General features: G+C 40.4%; 1 protein-coding gene across 2 annotated transcripts in view; it reads right to left on the bottom strand.

Annotated features, from left to right (window-relative positions):
- CAP2 (cyclase associated actin cytoskeleton regulatory protein 2) overlaps positions 1–12,856 on the bottom strand; it is a 137,383-nt gene extending 124,527 nt beyond the window's left edge. The window contains exon 1 of one of the 2 annotated variants that reach the window (XM_060110385.1): positions 12,459–12,856. The gene's annotated coding sequence lies outside the window, so the exon portion shown is untranslated. The remainder of the gene's footprint in view (positions 1–12,458) is intronic. The other variant, XM_060110384.1, reaches the window with a different exon arrangement.
- Between the last annotated feature and the right edge of the window lie 8,799 nt (positions 12,857–21,655).

Genomic DNA, 21,655 nt, shown 5'->3' with positions numbered 1-21,655 from the left:
GGGTTCGATCCCAGGTGAGGGAACTAAGATCCCATATGCCATGGGGCAACTAAGCCTGCGTGCCACAACTAGTGAGCCCATGTGCCACAACTACAGAGCCCATGTGCTCTGGAGCCCGTGTGCCACAGCTAGAGAGAAGCCCGCATGCCGCAATGAAAGATCCTGCATGCTGCAACTAAGACCTGACACAGCCAAAAACAAATAAGTAAATAAATTCTTAAAAAGTTAACTTGTAGAAAACTGACAGTAAAGCAAGTAATAACTGTCTATAGGCATGCAAATAAATTTATCCTGTGGAACTTCATTGGACTTCCCTCTCCCACTGTGGAAGAAGCTTGTTTACATCTATTAAGCAAATTTATTTTAGCATTCCCATCAATGGTCTCCTTTCAATTGATTGTAAGACCTTTCTCGCTCTCTCATTTTTTAAGATTTTTTTTAAATGTTAATTTTTTTATATGTATGAGAATCATGACTTCATTGTCTTTTAAAATTTATCCTTTAAAATCAGTTTACAATTTGATTAGATTGAATTTTCAGTTGGTTAGTTTTGTTTGTTTGTTTTGTTTTAACAAAGATTTAGAAAACACAGATCTGTAAAAGAAAAGGAGGCGTGAAAGGGAAACTCCATCTCCATTACAAACCCACTCTCTAGAAGATCAGTCTTAGGTAAAAAGCACTTATGAAAGATGAAGATTTGTGAATTTATTTTCTTTAAACACTCATGTGCATGGACCTTAGGGAAGTCTTTGCATATAGTAAATGCACCCAGTTTGAAGACTCTCAGCCTAAAGTAAGAAGCATAAAAATGAGCCTCACCCCTAATTCTGTATACGTAGAGACTCATTTGCATTAACAAACTTCTTTTTTAAAGTTTCAGTTACTGAAGAACTTTATTTAGATAATCATCCACCTTCCATTCATAAGAGACACTGAGAAGGAGGAGTCCTAATGAAGAGAGAGGCCGTTGGAAGCAGGGCGGAAGGAGAGGGAATAGAGGGTAGTCAGTGGGAATTCTGAACAGTCAGAGGGCACCATGAGAGTACTAAGAAACAAATAAGAAACGAAAACAGAGGGAGGATCAATACTCAAACTCTAAAAATTTTGCCTAAATATTTGTGAACCTGCACTGTACCCCCGAAAATCTCTCGCCACTGCTTCTCTCATGCTAGAAGATGATGCCAGGGGAAAGACTTCTGCACTGAGTCTACCTAATGCCAAGCAACTAATTAAATGGACATTTCTATCAACCTACCCACTATGCCAGATATCTGAGCTTTCTGCCCCTGGACAGAGGTGAGCAGAAGCACCTAGCTCCTCTGGGACCATCCTCCTCTCCAATACTACCAGTTAGACCACCACACTTCTGCTTTCAGTCTCCCACTCTCCTGCTCTTTAATACCCTTCTTACAAAACAAGAATTATTTTAGATTAGACTTTTATATTGCAGAATGGCCTTTCAATTTTGGGAAGCTGGGAGCCATCAGGAACCTCAAAGGTTACCTAATTCATCCATTCATCACATAGGTGTAAAATTTTTTAAATTAGGGACTATTACACCTTCTCCTTTTGGCTAAGTGGTCAATGAGAAGCGAGGATTATTAGATGTCTAATTAAGTAGACAAGGAAGATGAAAGTCACATCCGTAACAACTGAAAGTTCTTCTTCTTGTTTTAGACAGCTTCCTATGTCCCTTCCTATATAGGGCTGTATAATGAAAGGGAAATAATATAAATTATTACATAATTTCTCAGTAAAAGAAAATTTGTTTTCCATAAGTGGGAAAAGGGTATACTTTAGAAAAACAAAACAAGATGGAATTCCCCTGGATATAAAAGCTCAGGCAAAAGAACAAATACTGCATGATTTCACTTATATGAGGCACCTAGAATAGGCAAATTCATAAAGACAGATAGTAGAATGGAGGTTGCCAGGGGCTGGAGGAAGAGGGGAGCAGGGAGTTATCGTTAATGGGAACAGAGTTTCAGTTTGGGATGATGAAAAAGTTCTGGAGATGAATGGTGCTGATGGTTGTACAACTTTGTGAATGTACCTAATGCCACTGAATTAATTGTATATGTTAAAATGGTTAAAACGATAACTTTTTATGTTATGTATATTTTACCACAGTAAAAAAAAAAAAAAACACTTTAAAACTCTTTTACAATGGCCTGTTCTGACCTTAGGGTGCTTGCCCAATTCCAGGTACAAGTAGAAATCTCCTGAATGAACAGCAAAAGCTCATAGCCTGAATCAGGGCAGACCTAGAAAGAGCCCGAGACTAAAACACCGCATTTCCAATTGGCTTATTTTCACCAGGATAACAAAACTAAATCATGTTAGAAACACTAGACCAGGGACCTCCCTGGTGGTCCAGTGGTAAAGAATCCACCTTACAATGCAGGGGATGAGGGTCTGATCCCTGGTCAGGGAACTAAGATCCCACATGCCATGGGGCAACTAAGCCTGTGTGCCACAACGACTGAGCTCGTGCGCCTCAACTAGAAAGCCCGCATGCCGCAAACTACAAAGCCCACATGCTCTGGAACCCGCACGCCGTAACTACAGAGCCCAGGCACCCTGGAGCCTGCGCCACAACTAGAGAAGAGAAAACCTGCATGCCACAACTAGAGAAAAGCCCACATGCTGCAACGAAAGATGCTGCATGCCTCAGTGAAGATCCCGCGTGCCCGCAACTAAGACGCAAAGCAGCCAAAAATAAATAAAATAATAAATAAATCTTTTTTTAAAAAAAGAAAAGGAACACTAGAGCACCCGGTACTATACACATACAAAGAAAAATGTTAGTGAAATTTAGTAACCACTTATGTACCTTGCTTAAAATAATATCCCTTGGATTTAATAAAGGTGTCCTCTGTCCTATCCTAAATCCAGGTGACATAAGAGGATGAAGATGCCTGTAAGTGACTGGGTTAAGTGAGGCTGCTGTGAAATTCAGTTGTAAAATTTTAGAATAGTATTTTTCCACACCTCTGAGGACATGAGAAAATAGATATTACAACTAGAATTTAAATGGGATGAGAAGTCAGGATACCAGTTCTAATCACTTGGTGGTTTGGGGGGAATGAATAAGCTGGGGATATACCATTAATGTATAAGTCAGAAGGAGAATCAACTTTTTTTTGGGTCATTAAAATACATGGTATATTCACATTCACACAGAAGAACTTGCACATGTGTCAAGACACATGGAAAAAAAGTCTCCAAAGCAGCAAAACATGGGAACCAACCCTAATGCTCAACAATAAGAGAATGGATAAATAAATTGTGGAATATGTGCCAACAAATAACATATAGTTACATACAACAATATGGATAATTCTTTAAAACTTAATTTTGAGTTTTTTAAAAGTGAGGTTATATATACCCTTTTTATAAATCAAAAAAAAACAAGCAAAGGTAAACAAAATTATGTACGAATACTTACATATGTCATAAAACTATTTTACAATAAAATTGGGTAATGGTTAACACAAAATCCAGGGTTGGGAGGGGCACAAGGAATGGCATAGGAGAAGGGCATAAAGAAAGATACAACAGTATAGGTAACAATCTAGTTCTTTTTTTCTAGCCTTCTGTTTATTTTCCTTAACGGTTTTATTGACATACAACTCACATATGATACAATTCACCCATTTGAAGTGTACAATATGACGATGTTCAAAACCATCACCAGTTAATTTTAGTACATTTTGTCAGCTCAAAAAGAAATGCTACACCCTTTAACTATCACCACCCACCCCTCACATCAACCCCCATCCCTAAGAAACCACTAATCTACTTTCTGTCTCTATTCATTGCCCTGGTCTGAATATTTCCATATGAACAGAAAATCATACAGTGTGTGGTCTTTTGTGACTAACTTCTTTTACTTAGAATAATGTTTTCAAGGTACATACTTGTTGTAGCATGTATCAGTATTTCATTCTTTTTATGGCCAAATAATATCCCATTGTATGGATATACCATATTATATTTATCCATTCATCAGTTGATGAATATTTGGGTTGTTTCTACCTTTTGGTTGTTATGAATGTTGTCAGTATAAACATTTGTGTATAGTTTTTGTGTGGACATATGCTTTCATTTCTCTTGGATATATATATTTAGAGTGAAACTGCTGTATCATATGGTAACTCTGTTTAACTTTAGAGGAACTGCCAAATTGTTTTCCAAAGCAGCTGCACCAGATGATATTCCCACCAGCAACGTATAAGGGTTCCAATTCCTTCACATCTTCACCAACACATATTAACTGGCTTTTTGATTCTAGCCATCCTAGTGGGTGTGAAGTGGTATCTCACTGTAGTTTTGATTTGCATTTCTCTGATGAATAATGATATTGAACATCTTTTCATATGCTTATTGGCCATGTGTATATATTCTTGGGAGAAATAGCCATTCAGATATCTTGACCATTTTTATATTGGGTTAATTATCTTTTTATTGTTGAGTTGTAAGAACTCTTCATATATTTTGGATACAAGTTCCTTACCAGATATAGGATTTTTAAATATTTTCTCCCATTCTGTGGGTTACCTTTTCACAATTATCTAGTTCTTATGCCCTAGTTTTTAAAGCTGTGACAGGGTTACAGGTGGTCATTGAATATAATGTTATTAGCTTACATAAACTTTGCAAATTATTATTATGTATATTACATAATTAATGAATTAAAAATAAAACCTCGTGCTGCCAGTGTCCTTGTCTTCACGGTGAGCCTCAACCGCCCCCCACCTCGGCAGAAGACCCTCCAACGCTAGCAGGGTTTCTGAAGAGAATTCTTACCCTTTCCTTTGTAGGTCATTACAGAGTACTGAGTAGAGTTCCCTGTACTACACATCTGAGCCGTGTGTAGGACACACTCTTGGTGCTCTAGCCAGGTGTCAGGGCTGTGCCACTGAGGTGGGAGAGCCAAATTCAGGACACTGGTCCACAAGAGACCTCCCAGCTCCACATAATATCAAACGGTGAAAATCTCCCAGAGATCTCCATCTCAACACCAAGACCCAGCTTCACTCAACGACCAGCAAGCTACAGTGCTGGACACCCTATGCCAAACAACTAGCAAGACAGGAACACAACCCCACTCATTAGCAGAGAGGCTGCCTAAAATCATAATAAGGCCACAGACAACCCAAAACACACCACCAGACGTGGACCTGCCCACCAGAAAGAAAAGATCCAGCCTGATCCACCAGAACACAGGCACCAGTCGCCTCCACCAGGAAACCTACACAACCCACTGAACCAACCTTAGCCACTGGGGACAGACACCAAAATCAACGGGAACCACAAACCTGCAGCCTGCGAAAAGGAGACCCCAAACACAGTAAGATAAGCAAAATGAAACCCACCAGACCTAACAAATGAAGAGGAAATAGGCAGTCTACCTGAAAAAGAATTCAGAATAATGATAGTAAAGATGATCCAAAATCTTGGAAATAGAATAGAGGAAATGCAAGAAACATTTAACAAGGACCTAGAAGAACTAAAGATGAAACAAGCAACAATGAACAACACAATAACTGGAATTAAAAATACTCTAGAAGGGATCAATAGCAGAATAACTGAGGCAGAAGAACGGATAAGTGACCTGGAAGATAAAATAGTGGAAATAACTACTGCAGAGCAGAATACAGAAAAAGAATGAAAAGAACTGAGGACAGTCTCAGAGACCTCTGGGACAACATTAAATGCACCAACATTCGAATTATAGGGGTTCCAGAAGAAGAAGAGAAAAAGAAAGGGACTGAGAAAATATTTGAAGAGATTATAGTTGAAAACTTCCCTAATATGGGAAAGGAAATAGTTAATCAAGTCCAGGAAGCACAGAGAGTCCCATACAGGATAAATCCAAGGAGAAACACGCCAAGACACATATTAATCAAACTGTCAAAAATTAAATACAAAGAAAACATATTAAAAGCAGCAAGGGAAAAACAACAAATAACACAAAAGGGAATCCCCATAAGGTTAACAGCTGATCTTTCAGTAGAAACTCTGCAGTCCAGAAGGGACTGTCAGGACATATTTAAAGTGATGAACGAGAAAAACCTACAACCAAGATTACTCTACCCAGCAAGGATCTCATTCAGATTTGATGGAGAAATTAAAAACTTTACAGACAAGCAAAAGCTGAGAGAGTTCAGCACCACCAAACCAGCTTTACAACAAATGCTAAAGGAAATTCTCTAGGCAAGAAACACAAGAGAAGGAAAAGACCTACAATAACAAACCCAAAACAATTAAGAAAATGGGAAGAGGAATATACATATCGATAATTACCTTAAATATAAATGGATTAAATGCTCCCACCAAAAGACACAGACTGGCTGAATGGATACAAAAACAAGACCCATATATATGCTGTCTACAAGAGACCCACTTCAGAACTAGAGACACATACAGACTGAAAGTGAGGGAATGGAAAAAGATATTCCATGCAAATGGAAACCAAAAGAAAGCTGGAGTAGCAATTCTCATATCACACAAAACAGACTTTAAAATAAAGACTATTAGAAGAGACAAAGCAGGAAACTACATAATGATCAAGGGATCCATCAAAGAAGAAGATATAACAATTGTAAATATTTATGCACCCAACATAGGAGCACCTCAATACATAAGGCAAATGCTAACAGCTATAAAAGGGGAAATCGACAGTAACACAATCATAGTAGGGGACTTTAACACCCCACTTAAACCAATGGACAGATCATCCAAAATGAAAATAAACAAGGAAACACAAGCTTTAAATGATACATTAAACAAGATGAACTTAATTGATATTTATAGGACATTCCATCCAAAAACAACAGAATACACATTCTTCTCAAGTGCTCATGGAACATTCTCCAGGATAGATCATATCTTGGGTCACAAATCAAGCCTTGGTAAATTTAAGAAAACTGAAATTGTATCAAGTATCTTTTCTGACAACAACGCTATGAGACTAGATATCAATTACAGGAAAAGATCTGTAAAAACTACAAACACATGGAGGCTAAACAATACACTACTTAATAACGAAGTGATCACTGAAGAAATCAAAGAGGAAATCAAAAAATACCTAGAAACAAATGACAATAGAGACACGACGACCCAAAACCTATGGGATGCAGCAAAAGCAGTTCTAAGAGGGAAGTTTATAGCAATACAATCCTACCTTAAGAAACAGGAAACATCTCAAATAAAAAACCTAACCTTGCACCTAAAGCAATTAGAGAAAGAAGAACAAAAAAACCCCCAAAGTTAGCAGAAGGAAAGAAATCATAAAGATCAGATCAGAAATAAATGAAAAAGAAATGAAGGCAATGATAGCAAAGATCAATAAAACTAAAAGCTGGTTCTTTGAGAAGACTAAAAAAAATTGATAAACCATTAGCCAGACTCATCAAGAAAAAAAGGGAGAAGACTCAAATCAATAGAATTAGAAATGAAAAAGGAGAAGTAACAACTGACACTGCAGAAATACAAAAGATCATGAGAGATTACTACAAGCAACTCTATGCAAATAAAATGGACAACCTGGAAGAAATGGACAAATTCTTAGAAATGCACAACCTGCCAAGACTGAACCAGGAAGAAACAGAAAATATGAACAAACTAATCACAAGCATTGAAATTGAAACTGTGATTAAAAGTCTTCCAACAAACAAAAGCTCAGGACCAGATGGCTTCACAGGCGAATTCTATCAAACATTTAGAGAAGAGCTAACACCTATCCTTCTCAAACTCTTCAGGAATACAGCAGAGGGAGGAACACTCCCAAACTCATTCTACGAGGCCACCATCACCCTGATACCAAAACCAGACAAGGATGTCACAAAGAAAGAAAACTACAGGCCAATATCACTGATGAACATAAATGCAAAAATCCTCAACAAAATACTAGCAAACAGAACCCAACAGCACATTAAAAGGATCATACACCATGATCAAGTGGGGTTTATTCCAGGAATGCAAGGATTCTTCAATATACGCAAATCAATCAATGTGATACATCATATTAACAAACTGAAGGAGAAAAACCATATGGTCATCTCAATAGATGCAGAGAAAGCTTTCAACAAAATTCAACACCCGTTTATGATAAAAACCCTCCAGAAAGTAGGCATGGAGGGAACTTTCCTCAATATAATAAAGGCCATGCATGACAAACTCACAGCCAACATCGTCCTCAATAGTGGAAAACTGAAACCATTTCCACTAGGATCAGGAACAAGACAAGGTTGCCCACTCTCACCACTCTTATTCAATATAGTTTTGGAAGTTTTAGCCACAGCAATCAGAGAAGAAAAGGAAATAAAAGGAATCCAAATTGGAAAAGAAGAAGTAAAGCTGTCACTGTTTGCAGATGACATGATACTATACATAGAGAATCCTAAAGATGCTACCAGAAAACTACTAGAGCTAATCAATGAATTTGGTAAAGTAGCAGGATACAAAATTAATGCACAGAAATCTCTGGCATTCCTGTACACTAATGATAAAAAATCTGAAAGTGAAATCAAGAAAACACTCGCATTTACCACTGCAACAAAAAGAATAAAATATCTAGGAATAAACCTACCTAAGGAGACAAAAGACCTCTATGCAGAAAATTATAAGACACTGATGAAAAAAATTAAAGATGATACAAATAAATGGAGAGATATACCATGTTCTTGGATTGGAAGAATCAACATTGTGAAAATGACTCTACTACCCATAGCAATCTACAGATTCAACGCAATCCCTATCAAACTACCACTGGCATTTTTCACAGAACTAGAACAAACAATTTCACAATTTGTATGGAAACACAAAAGACCCCGAATAGCCAAAGCAATCTTGAGAACGAAAAATGGAGCTGGAGGAATCAGGCTCCCTGACTTCAGACTATAGTACAAAGGTACAGTAATCAAGACAGTATGGTACTGGCACAAAAACAGAAATACAGATCAATGGAACAGGATAGAAAGCTCAGAGATAAACCCACGCACATATCGTCACCTTATATGTGATAAAGGAGGCAAGAATATAAAGTGGAGAAAAGACAGCCTCTTCAATAAGTGGTGCTGGGAAAACTGGACAGGTACATGTAAAAGTATGAAATTAGAACACTCCCTAACACCATACACAAAAATAAACTCAAAATGGATTAAAGACCTAAATGTAAGGCCAGATACTATCAAACTCTTAGAGGAAAACATAGGCAGAACACTCTCTGACATAAATCACAGCAAGATCCTTTTTGATCCACCTCCTAGAGAAATGGAAATAAAATCAAAAATAAACACATGGGACCTATGAAACTTAAAAGCTTTTGCACAGCAAAGGAAACCATAAACAAGACCAAAAGACAACCCTCAGAATGGGAGAATATATTTTCAAATGAAGCAACTGACAAAGGATTAACCTCCAAAATTTATAAGCAGCTCATGCAGCTCAATAACAAAAAAACAAACAACCCAATCCAAAAATGGGCAGAAGACCTAAATAGACATTTCTCCAAACAAGATATACAGATTGCCAACAAACACATGAAAGAATGCTCAATATCATTAATCATTAGAGAAATGCAAATCAGAACTACAATGAGATACCATCTCACACCGGTCAGAATGGCCATCATCAAAAAATCTAGAAACAATAAATGCTGGAGAGGGTGTGGAGAAAAGAGAACCCTCTTGCACTTTTGGTGGGAATGTAAATTGATACAGCCACTATGGAGAACAGTAGGGAGGTTCCTTAAAAAACTAAAAATAGAACTACCGTACGACCCAGCAATCCCACTACTGGGCACATACCCTGAGAAAACCATAATTCAAAAAGAGACATGTACCAAAACGTTCATTGCAGCTCTATTTACTATAGCCAGGACATGGAAGCAACCTAAGTGTCCATCAACAGATGAATGGATAAAGAAGATGTGGCACATATATACAATGGAATATTACTCAGCCATAAAAAGAAAAGAAATTGAGTTATTTGTGGTGAGGTGGATGGACCTAGAGTCTGTCATACAGAGTGAAGTAAGTCAGAAAGAGAAAAACAAATACCGTACGCTAACACATATATATGGAATCTAAGAAAAAAAAAAGGTCATGAAGAACCTAGGGGTAAGATGGGAATAAAGACAAAGACCTACTAGAGCATGGACTTGGGATATGGGGAGGGGGAGGCTGTGACAAGGTGAGAGAGAGGCATGGACATGTATACACTACCCAGCGTAAAGTGGATAGCTAGTAGGAAGCAGCCGCGTAGCAGAGGGAGATCAGCTAGGTGGTTTGTGACCGCCTAGAGGGGTAGGATAGGGAGGCTGGGAGGGAGGGAGACACAGGAGGGAAGAGAAATGGGAACATGTGTATATCTATAACTGATTCACTTTGTTATAAAACAGAAAGTAACACACCATTGTAAAGCAATTATACTCCAATAAAGATGTTAATAAATAAATAAATAAATAAAACCTCATGAATAAAGATGTCTGTTAGGAAATATTTAACACAAAACAAAATGCTGTGATGCCCAGAATAAGCTAATGCTACTCTTGAAGGCATTAACTTAATGCCTGGGTATGACTTAGGCACCTGGAGAACCTGGCCCATTAATTCTTTCAAAACGTTCCTCTCCAAATTCTACCACATGGTAGCGGGGAGTAGCAAACTACTAACAACAGGACAAACCTGCCCCCTCTCCCCTCCTGTTTTTGTGTCTCCTCCTCCTCTCCCAAGCTAAAAATGAATTTTACATTTTTAATGCCTGAAAAAAAAGAAGACTACTTCATTGCTGTTGAAAATTATACGAACTTCAAATTTCAGTGTCCATGAATAAAGTGAAATACAGCCACACCATTCCTTTAGGTATTGTCTTTGGCTGCTTTTAAGCTACAACAGCACAGATGAGAAGTTACTAAAGAGACCACATAGCCAAGAAAACCTACAAGTTTACTATCCAGCCTTTTACTCAAAAAGTTTGCCAAACCTTACTATATCAACAAGTTAAATTACTTCTCACTTCTACAATGAGTAGCAAAAACCCTATTTCCTACTAGCCAAGACCACCTTGACAGTCACCCTCTTGATTTCTCAGTCAATTTTTTCTCTTTAATAAATATTTATACAGTACTGCGATTCTAATTTTATTAAGGATTTTTACATTTGGGGATCATAGAGTAGTCTTTCCTTGTAAAATAAGGTGGTATCTTCAAAAAGTCATGATCCAGCCACACTCAAACTATTGGGTTAATCATTTTAACAAACTTTTATTGCCTGCTTATTACATGCTGTGAGTCAAATACTTCTTGGTGCAGTAAAAACTACCCAAAACCCCATCCTTGCCCTCAAGAGGCTTACAGTCTAATTAGACTCTAGTAACTGTAAGAACAATTTCCCCAAAGATCACTTCACAGTTGAATCTTACATTAAGTGGTCGTAGATATTTTACCAAGAATTCTAAGCTATGTTCCTTAAATAAAAAAGAAGTCTTATATAAGCAGCAAAGAAATAGTACTCTGCAAACAATTCAGATAAACTTTGGTGGTTTAAGTCCCGCAACTTCTGCATTCCCATGACCATGTAATCAAAGCTTCTTGATCTTTTTTGCTGTGTTCATCTCCGCTTTGGCTGTTTGGACCTAATCCTAGTTCAATATACTAAATGTAGTCACCCATATTCACTCATTTTAGAGAACGCACCAATTCAAATATCGCTGAAACTTGCAAACCTATCTGTGTTGCCAGATACCACTCTGATGGCAATGAAGGCAAGGCCGTTTGCATATGTGATTATTAGTCCCCAAAGTGATGACAACGAGGCTACTTCCACAAACAACTCTCTACCCAAAGGAGACAGAGACCTAGCTGTGAGGTGACCTCTTCGGAGCTGTCCCTCAATGCCTCAGTGGCCTTCGCATTTTTTTAAAGTGACTCATGGCCTCAAGTCAGTTTCTGCAGAGAAGCCAGGTCCGTCCCTTTCCAGCACTTCCTGGCTAGGGTCAAATTCAGTCCAATGACAGCCCTCCCCCCAACGACCCTGCACCCCTCTGAGGCTCAGAGCCAAACTGGCGAGAAGCCCCAAAGTTAGATCAGCCTGGAGCGTGGCCGCAAGGCCTTGGCCGTCCGTCCAGCCCCAAGCCCGCTCCGCGCCCGCACCGCCTTCCGGGCAGGCCAGCGTGCGCCGGGGCAGGCGGCGGGGGCAGGGAGCGCCGCTGCGCTGACCCAGATGGGGCGCCCGCCCGCCCGCGCCCGGGTCCCCGGCACCCAGGCCCCGAGTTCGCCCGCGTCCCCGGCATCCTGGGCCCTCAGGCACCAGCCCGGTCTTTATTCCTCGTGCGCCGCCCGCCCCGGCCCCTCTGCACCCCACCCACTGAGCGCAACTTCCGAGCGCGGCCGCGGAGCGCCCCCCAGCACCTGCCCGCCGGCCCCTCCCGGCCCGGCTGCTCCGGATTACCTGCTTGGGGGTCCTGCGGTCTGGTGCTGGGCGATGCCGATCCGTTGCTCGGCCCCTCGCGCCCTCCTCCCGCCTGCCCTCCTCCCCTCCTCCTCCCCCCTGAGTAGGAGTCGGTGTCAGTCACGCCGCTCCTGGGGAGAGTGGCCGGCGGCTTCCGGGAGCTCCAAATACAGACAAGTCGAGGGGGAGAGAGAGGGAGAGAGAGGAAGGGAGGAGAGCCAAGCTCCGCGGGTGGGGAGTGGAAATAAAGGGGAGCGGAGAGGAGAGGAGAGGAGAGGGGGATGGAGGAAAGGAGGGGCAGCTGGGCCGTGGGAGAAAAGAGAGGGAGATGAGGAAGGCAGAGGGCGGCAGGCTCTGAAAGAAATGAATTCCTGCATCAGGCAGCATTGCAAAGAAGTCTGGAAAGATCCGGGAGGCTCCTGGCTGAAGGAGCCACAGATTGGATCCTCAAACACTTGTGCAGAGAAATGATGGGTCCTTAAGAAGCAAGAGACGGGCCTGTGTGTTCCCCAACCCCAGGATAGGGATAAAGGTCCTGGCTGGAGAGGGAGGTGGACAAGCAACACTTTAGCTAGATATCAAGTTGAGATGCGCTCATATTTTGTAACGACATTTTTTAAATGTATTTTTAAATGCATTTTACATACATCTTTTTAAAAAAATTACCTGATTGTTTAAAAATAAATGTACCCTAAACCAATTAATTTACTTTTATTGTACGTATTTGTGGCCATTCCTATTTATATGTTGATTGTAATTACAAAGTTGGAGATTTTTACTTTTTTGTTAACACTGTTAGAAGGAAAACACTGATTTTCAACTTTCATTAGTTTATTTCCATCTGAAAAAGTAGACTTGAAGCTCTTCATTGAATGAATGCTAGGAAAATAATGACAGAGAAGAGAGAAGGGGGGATGTAATCGATACTTCTTAAAGCAATATTTCCAAACAAACACGAGGATGAGTATCTAAAAAGCCAATATTCTCTGTCAGTGTTTAGATTGCATGTAATTTGGTTCTGTGCATTACAAGGCTTATTCTAACCCCACAGGTCACAACTTAAATGAAGGTTTTTCCTATCACACATGGCTCTTGTCCTACAGTGGTGATGAGGAGTGCCTCTCTGCTCCCCTTTGTCTGGAAAAAAGGGAAACAAAATGACATTGCTTATGTCATTGATAACACTGCTAAGTGAATGCATACACTGCAAATATCCAGGGCCAGTGCTGTCCCTATCATGCACATGCCTTGCATCTGGTAGGTAATTAATACATTTATACTGAAGAATGAATGCATGAAATTATATATATACATTTATGTTCCAGGGATGCAAAAAATAATATATCCGTAAGAACCAATTTTTACAGGTTCAAAGGAAACTTCCAAGCATCCAGTCTAACATGACTTATTTTTCTCTAGCATTAGCTTCAGCAATCATTAATAGAGCATTTCTTTCAGCTAAGTATATTTTGCACTGGAGTATAAAGTATTATGGAGTATAAAGGTGAATGAGGCACAAATCCTCCCCTTAGGTTTATAAGATAGTAAGAAGATGAAGAGAGTATAAAAATAACTACAGTGTAAGAAAGACTATAAAACATGTCCTAAGAGAAATATGAACAAAGTTTGTGGATGTGCAGAAGAGGGAGGTTGCTTCTAGTGCTGGGGACCAGAGAATGCATCCTGGTGGAAGTAAGAGTTGAGTCTTCAAGCAGAAATGACAATAAGAATGGGCAGTGGGGGAAGGGCACTCAAGATGAAAGGACAGCAGGGATAAAGATGGAGAGGTGATAAAGGATGGGACATGTATGAAGGACAGTGGGTGAGCTTTGCTGGAATGGAGAGCTGTGGGACCCAGATCTGGGAAGAAAGGATAGGTCCCAGCAGATGGAGGCCTTCAATCTTAGCCTAAGTTGTTAGAACCCTAAGGGGCAGGCACTGGGGGATTGTTGACAGTTTTGGAGCAGAATCATGATAACAGTTAATTTGGTGATGTTCTCTAGGATTGGAAAAAGATAGGAGACAGGGAAATTCTCTAAGAAATAATTCACTAGTTTGGAGGGGAAAGTAATGAGTCTTAAGCCGGTGCCTGAATTCTTCCCTTAACTAATTCCATCTCACACAGCATCCGTCTGCTATGTGACGGATGCCCAATGGGGCTTACCCCTCAGTGAACTCTTCTTTCTCACAACTCTCTAGCATTTATCGTCCATATTTTCCAACTAGACCTGAAAGTTCCAAGAAAGCAAAGATAATTCTGTTTAACGGTTCAAGGCTATTTTCTGGAGGCTGACACAGAGAAGAGTCATTAAGTACATATTTATTGATATTTTTCTTCTACAGGATTAGTTCTGAAGGTGGTGGAGTTGGAAAGAAGAGGACAGATGCTGGGCTCTTCTAAATCTTTTCAGATCTTGAGATTCCCACATAAACCCTTGCCTTTCTCCTTAACAGACGATCTCATTATCTGCTGTACAAGGAGGCTGGTGCCATGTTAACTTCTATACCTTTTCCTTACACTTAATTTGAACTAATGTCCCCTTTGTTGCCAAAGCTAACAATATTCTTGTCTTATTCCACCTTGGTCCTCTACATTGCATCTGAGACTCCTCCTCCCCATTGATTTTGTCCCTCTGGATAACATTCCAGTTGCCACCAGCCAGGCTGTACCAGAAAGCTGGTAACACAGTAGACACATGGGGGAGATGGGGGGCCATCTTTGGAATGGTTGTGCTGTTCTACCTTTCTTATAGTGTAAAACTATAGTGTAAAACTTTTAAATTGACAATTTTATATGAAGGGGCTTTGCTAGGATCTCAACACAGAGTAGGTGACTCAGGACCTTGAAATTCACAGTCTATAAAGCTTCTACAAGAATCAAGTGAAATCCAGACTTCCATGATCCTCTCCCAGAATCTGCTCCTGAGCTTTACGCACACCTGCGGAGCAGTCTGACATGCAGGAGGCCAACCATCTCTGAGCTGGCTTGCTGAAGAATTCTCCCCCAAAGGGATGTATTGGATGGAAACAAACGAACCCAAATATACCCTCTTCCTAAGCAGTGTTCATGCTTCTCAAAGAGGTGCAAGGAGAGAGAATGGGTCCCTGGATTCTCAGTTGTGCCCTAAATGAAGTTATGCTAGGGGCCCAGGTCTCTGTGAAGCCTATTCCACCCTCATGACTGCTGAGATACTGAGACCAGATTATAGTCCCCTTGCTGTTTTACCTGAATCCCCTTTCACCTTTTCCAGTAAGAGACCATACCAGCAACAGCCAATGAACACAGTGTCCTTTTTTTGGAGCTTCTCCCAGCCAATGAGGAGGAAAGGAGAATGATGACATGCCTCCACAAACATGCCTTCTCAGGAGTTAAAGTTTTGAAGAACACGTTACCAATGTCCCATGAGAGTTGGCATTTCATTTCAATAATTCCCAAGTGGAAAGTTATCAATGGTAATTTTATCAGCAGCTGATACACACATTGTGGGTGCTGAGAATGCCACACTCTCAGCAAACAGAGCATGATAATCGTAGATAAAACTGACTGAGCACTTACCACGTGAATGAGTCCTTTATATTCTTTCTTCTTAAAGAGGGAACCGGGGTAGCTCAGCTCTTGCATCCTGACCCTCCTCCTCTTCATTGGAAGCTTGTGCTCGAGAAGTCAAAGGCTCTAAAAACAAATTTAAAATATTCCAAACTTTTGCCATGTGAAGGTCCTTAGTAAAGATTTCTATCTGATTTACTTCCGTATGTCCTGACCCAGCATCCGTAAGAGAGAGGATTCTTTGATGGCTACACTGTGTGGTCTGATTTTCCCTGACGTGGAGGAATTATACTGAGCTTTCACTGGATGGGACAGCTACAAAGTATGGCAGAGCTGGCCACATGATATGACCTTTGCAACACCACCCCCACTGCCCACTTCTCCTCCACCACCGCACATGGCCCCAGCCTCCTTTGGCTACACCTTGCTCTTGGTTACATAGCTCTGGCACATGGAAACAAACTGGAGATAGCGGCACACAGCCCTCTGTTGCCCAAGGTGAGGATTCTCAGTCATTATTTTGATAATTCTGTCCACCCACAAATGGGGGTGGGAGTGGGGGGGTGGGAAAGATGAGCACGGAAGGTGAGTGGATGAACTGTAGAGGGAAGAAAGCAAAGGTGAGCAATACCAGTTTCCCTAGCACTGCAGACACTAAAAATGACACTTTTTATTTGTTCAGTGAATTCTTAACCTGAGATCCCTAGACAGGCTTCAGGAGTCTGTAAGCTCCATGAATCGTGTGTTATGTTTTAGGTTTTGTGCATTTATCTGAGGAGATGATCCACAGCTTTTATCATATTTTTTTGGAGTCATCTATGTCAAAATATTGACCGAGATATCAATGATTTTATGGAAGTGCAAAACAGAGAACTGGCTCCTTCCTGCTTTTTCTTTCCAAGTCCCTCCGCAAAGACAGAATCTCAGGCTCAGGTGAACAGAGGCTTTGGTTCTTCAGAACAGAGGTGTGATCAGCCTTGCTGAACAGAATTATCCAGGCAGATCATGTTTGGTATGTTCAATCTTTTGGGAATATCTTCTCTTTTTAAAGGGCATCTTGTGATGGTCATACTTTAACTCAAAGGGATAATTCACTAATCCCAGGCACCGAGGTGGGGAATGGGGTAAGGTTCAGAGGTATTTGAGAAGATGACAAGGGCTAGTGGACACCATTCAGGCCACTGGGCATGTCTCTAATAATCCACTTTGTGGATAAAACTGTCCCTGCATGAAAATTTTATGTCATTAGAAATAGATAAGACTGCTGGTCTTAAACCTAAGGATTCTTTTTATATTCCACTGATTTGTTGGAGCTATACCTAAATACTCCAGTCTACATTCATCTCTTCTGTCACTGAATCCCTTGGAATTTGAATAAATTTACTGTTTATTCATTAAAATATCAATATAAAGAAATTACTCTTAAATTTTTTCCCCCGTTTTCTGTTTTCCAAGTCTCCCCTGTCTATATTTAAATGCCTCATGGCAGGACCATAGTCCAAATTTACTTTATGTCATTATATAATGCTAAAGAAAGTGCTGCCCATAGTCTTTTTTTTTTAATTCAAACAGAAAGTCACAAAAATTATTATCATCCTCATCAGTTCACTCAGTCCCATGTAATTAATTTTTTTTAATCTTAATTTTTTGTTAGCACTTTTATGAATTCATCAGTTTCCATAGTCTCTTCCTCTTGGCATATGTTGACAAAGAGCCTCCATTCACCTGTTGGCCAGGTGCCCTTGTGCCGGGGACACCTGCCCAGCTGTACACAGTGGCCCTAACCAAGGAGAACATGACATGCAATCAATGGTCAGTAAGTAGTTTCCATTGGTTTGCTTACTGAAACAAATCCAGATTTAAAGTCAGAGCTCAGAGAAAGAGACAAGTGTGTCTGAAATAGTATAGAAAATAAAACCATTGCCCATGGTGTTTAATATATATTTTAAAAATTCTAATTACTGGGAAGAAATAAGATGACTTTGAAAACAAAATTAATATGAGAAGTAATAGGATTAATTATAATTAGTTAAAATTAACCAATAATTGTAATAATCAGCCATATTAATAAAAACAGAATTAATAACAGCCAGATTCAAAGTCTGGAGACAGTCTAAGGGAGAAAGATTATCCAAGAGAATTTAAGAGACCTAGTGGTATCAATATGAATCCAGAAAGAGTATAGAGAAAGGGGCCAACACGGTATTTAATTCTTCTGAGTGTAAAGAAGGCCTGAGAAGGTGAGTTGCCTGAGACCAATGGTTAGACAAGGGTTTATTAGTAATAAGGCAAACTTATTTATCTTTCATTTGAAAGGAGTATCTTAAAACTAATGAAAATAGGGAATTCCCTGGCAGTCCAGTGGTTAAAACTCGGTGCTTTCACTGCCGTGGGCCCAGGCTTGATCCCTGCTCGGGGATCTAAGATCCCACAAGCCGCGCGGTGCAGGCAAAACAAACAAACAAACAAAAAATAATGAAAATACAGAACAAAAATAATCATTTCATCCTAACATGACACACTAGTATTTGTATGTTCTTTCATTTCTTTTCATGTTTTCTATGTGATATACTTTGTCGCTGTAAGTTAAAAGCAAAGTCAAAATGTATAGCTAAAATAGAGAATTAGATTTCAGTTTAAAAACTAAGATTATGTTTAAGGGGAACACACTTGCCTCTCTCATTTGATCACAGCAAAAGTAATACTTATATAGTATTGCTGTAAGATGAAATAGCTAACGATGGGGAAGAAAGAAAGACTGAAGGATGTGGAGAAGTCTACCTAGAACTTACCCAGAATTAACAACGCTCTTTTAAGTGATGGAAATGACACAATATCCATCCACCACCCACCTGGCGCACAGAAGGCTCTCAACTGATATTGGTTGAACTGAATGCTTGACACGTAACATTCAGTTAGAGAACCACCTAGAAAATATGTATTGTCTAGAAGAAACTTTCATTGTTCAAAATAATTTTAAACAGTAAATATAACAATCAGTGGTCTATCATGAATTTAATGTTGTACATATGTATTATATACTTAGCATGTATTAAATACAGAGTATGTTTAATACATATGAAATAAAAAGTGGGTTGACCTGCAATTTCATGGAATCACTAAGACAGCAAGTGGAAAATTCCAAAACAATAACTCCGTCTAATCAGGTATATTCCTAGTCAGGGCACCTAAAAACATTTTACAATGGACAACTCTAGTTATCCAAGTTTCTGCCTGTTTTAGGTCAAGAGTCATCAACAAAACAGGAAGGATTAACTTCAAATAATTTTCCCGGCTAGATCTCACACTTGGAAAATAGTATTCTATTGAGTTTTGTGGATTCCTCCATTTTTTGGAAACAACACAATCCAGATTAAATATTTTGTAATGATCCAAAATAAGAAAAGAAAAGAAAAGAAAAAGAGGCTGATTTAAAACCTTGATCCTTCTTTATGACACCTCAAGAGTTTTGCTGATGTGATCCGGTTGCTTCTCAGCAAATGTAAGGGGTAGACTCAGGAGTTATTTAGGAGTCTGATCTACATGAAAGGAAGATCTATGAGCCTTCTTACCAATTCTGGTCAGACGAGCCAGCATTTGTCTCCTCCTCCTCTCCCCCACACTTCCCACCCTAGATTATCTCCATCATCTTGTGACCAAAGTAGAAAATAACTCCCCAGCTGTCAGTGGCTTTCTCAGCTGCCAACACAAGAACTTGATCACGCAGAGGGAAACTCCTGACTTAAGGAAAGACAGTCAACATGCACACTTTTGTTTATACCATCTGGGCTTCTGGTGGTGGTCATGGGTTGTACCTCTGCCTGCATCCACCAGTGCTCCCTGAAGCTACAGTAAAGACTCAGCTTTTTGTTGTTGTTATTATTCTTTTAGCTTTTGCATAACTGGCCTTGCCTTTTGAATATCTCACATGGACCACTGGCCACCAGGTTTTATATGATATAGAGAGAATATAACTTTGTTCACTTTCTGCCATTTTAGAAATTCTCTGGGTCCTGTTGAACCTGTTAATAGTGAATAGTGGACCAGTGGTGGGAGGAAGGGAGGAGGCTCTGACTGAGGAGCTGTGGCCTTGCTCAGTGTTGGCTCTTTGTCCATGCTTCTACTTTTCAAGAATCAATAGGGTTGGAAGCTGGAGACACTGGAGGTGTGTGACAGAGAGGAGAAAGGCGAAGATACTCGTAGATCCATCTGGCAGTGCACGCATGGAGGATGGAGGGAGGCCTGGAAGCGGTAGCAGGAAAGGCATGGGGCTCTGTACAGGGCAGAGAGAACGGACAAAGCCGGAGCTAGGACCAGCCCGTGGTGCCAGGGTGGCCTGGCTGGCTGGGCTGTGGGTGTCTTGGGGACGTGGAACCAATGCCTGGGATAAAAAGCTCCACGTCCGGGCCTCCCTGGTGGCGCAGTGGTTGAGAGTCCGCCTGCCGATGCAGGGGATACGGGTTCGTGCCCCGATCTGGGAGGATCCCATATGCCGCGGAGCGGCTGGGCCCGTGAGCCATGGCCGCTGGGCCTGCGCATCCGGAGCCTGTGCTCCGCAGCGGGAGAGGCCACAGCAGTGAGAGGCCCGCATACCGCAAAAAAAGGAAAAAAATAAATAAATAAATAAAATAAAATAAAATAAAATAAAAAAAATAAAAAGCTCCACGTCCACCACCCATGACCATGTGGCAGGTCTCCCTGAAAGTAGTCCTGAATTTAAATGGAAAGAGTCTAGAAGGGCTATATTTTCGATTTTTTAAGGATAATAAAAGCATTAATGGGTGAAATTCTGCATTTTTGACTAAGTATCTATAATTTTGTGAATCTCTCCCAGTGGTGATGAAATAATAGTGGATGAAGTAAGATCAATGTAACCTCTGCAAATACCTGTGGGGAGAGGGTGACAGACAGGAAGGGGGAGGATTCTACAGCACAGAATGGAGTATAGTTTATAGTTCCAGTTTCTGACATGATGAGGAGGAAGGAGAAGATGCGGGGCTTAACTCTAAGTTGACTTCAGAGAAAAAAGTGATGAATTTCTTACTTCTCACAGATGTAGCAATGAAAATTCATTCTTCATTCAACAAAACGTGATCTTCAGACAAGTCTCGAATGATTTACTACAACGTCATAAAAAGTGTCAGAGAGATCTGTAAAAGAAGACCAATCTGCTCACATGGTTAAAGAAGTCACTACCGAAAAGTCTGAATAATTGTGTGGTGCCATTCAAACATGTTTGATAAGCCTTCTACAATCATTGGTATGTACTTGAACTTTTCTTGTTTTATGTATTTTCTTGTATTTAGATGTTTCAACTACATGATCAAACTCTTTTATTTCTTTTCTCTTTTATTTATTTATTTTTTTTGCGGTACGCGGGCCTCTCACTGTTGTGGCCTCTCCCTCTGCAGAGCACAGGCTCCGGAAGTGCAGGCTCAGCGGCCATGGCCCACAGGCCCAGCCGCACCGCGGCATGTAGGATCTTCTCGGACTGGGGCACAAACCCGTGTCCCCTGCATCGGCAGGCAGACTCTCAACCACTGCACCACCAGGGAAGCCCGATCAAACTCTTTTAGTGTCATGAAAACTCATTTTAAAATCGAATAACTGTATTTTTCTTTAGTCTAACTACTATAACTCAGAAAAGATT

Source organism: Mesoplodon densirostris, chromosome 10 (assembly GCF_025265405.1).
Source record: "Mesoplodon densirostris isolate mMesDen1 chromosome 10, mMesDen1 primary haplotype, whole genome shotgun sequence".
NCBI classification, from domain to species: Eukaryota; Metazoa; Chordata; class Mammalia; order Artiodactyla; family Ziphiidae; genus Mesoplodon; species Mesoplodon densirostris.
The sequence above is the reverse complement of the archived record's forward strand: the minus strand, read 5'-3'. Positions and strand labels throughout refer to the sequence as shown.